We start from the raw sequence: 675 nt of genomic DNA on the forward strand, positions 1-675 counted from the left end.
TTTATCGAATTTTTTTTTTTTTTTTTAAATTTTTGTTGTAATTAGTATATAAAAATGTTTTTTTTTAAAAATAGTTTTTAATGTATATTAATAAATAGTATAAATATTATTATTATTATTATATGGTTATTAGATTAATTGATATTATTATTATTATTACATTGTTTTTTTTTTTTATATAGGTGATTGGAAATGATAAATATATATGTATAAATTTATGGAATAAAAAAAAAAAATAAAATAAAATAAAATATTAATAATGATTTTATTATGTTGTTGTTTCAACCGGAAATTCCTTTAAAATAATAATGATGATGAATAAGTATGATAATAATGATAATTTTTCATTGATTTCTCCTTTGTTATTATTATCAATAAATAATTATCAATAATTCGATTAATTTAAAATGTTTGGTAAGGAGTTTTATTTAAAAAAATTAAAACAAAATAACAGTAATAATAATAATAATAATAATAATAATGATTATTTATTATTATTTATTTATATTTTTTACATTTCATAAAAAAATACACAAAAAAAAATTATATTTTATTTTTTATTTTATTTTTTAAATGTTTACAAAAAAAAAAAAAAAAAAAAACATGGCTCGACATTTTTTCATTTTACTTTTATATATATATTTTTAAAATACATATTGCTGCTTTTTTTCCCCT

Source organism: Pediculus humanus, genomic scaffold (assembly GCF_000006295.1).
Source record: "Pediculus humanus corporis 1103172107734 genomic scaffold, whole genome shotgun sequence".
NCBI classification, from domain to species: domain Eukaryota; kingdom Metazoa; phylum Arthropoda; class Insecta; order Psocodea; family Pediculidae; genus Pediculus; species Pediculus humanus.